The sequence below is a fragment of the Capsella rubella genome, unplaced genomic scaffold, assembly GCF_000375325.1.
Source record: "Capsella rubella cultivar Monte Gargano unplaced genomic scaffold, Caprub1_0 scaffold_54, whole genome shotgun sequence".
Lineage (NCBI taxonomy): Eukaryota > Viridiplantae > Streptophyta > Magnoliopsida > Brassicales > Brassicaceae > Capsella > Capsella rubella.
This window is the reverse complement of record NW_006238872.1, coordinates 19,450-19,696: the sequence shown is the minus strand read 5'-3', so window position 1 is coordinate 19,696 and position 247 is coordinate 19,450.

The window sequence follows — 247 nt, the reverse complement described above, 5'->3', positions numbered from 1 at the left end:
GGGTAATAACTCGGAAACTTTGCGTTGAACAACTAAATGACTTATCTAGTGTTTTTTGGGGTTAGGATATGTTAGAATACAATTAATTTGATTGATTATAAGTGCTAGAGATGCATGGAGAGTGTTTAGAAGTGTGTAGAAAGACTTGTTGAAATTGGGTCCCAAATGGGCTAAGAACTCAGAAACATTGCGTTCAACCACTAAATGACCTATCTAGTGTTTTTTGGTGTTATATTATGTTAGAATA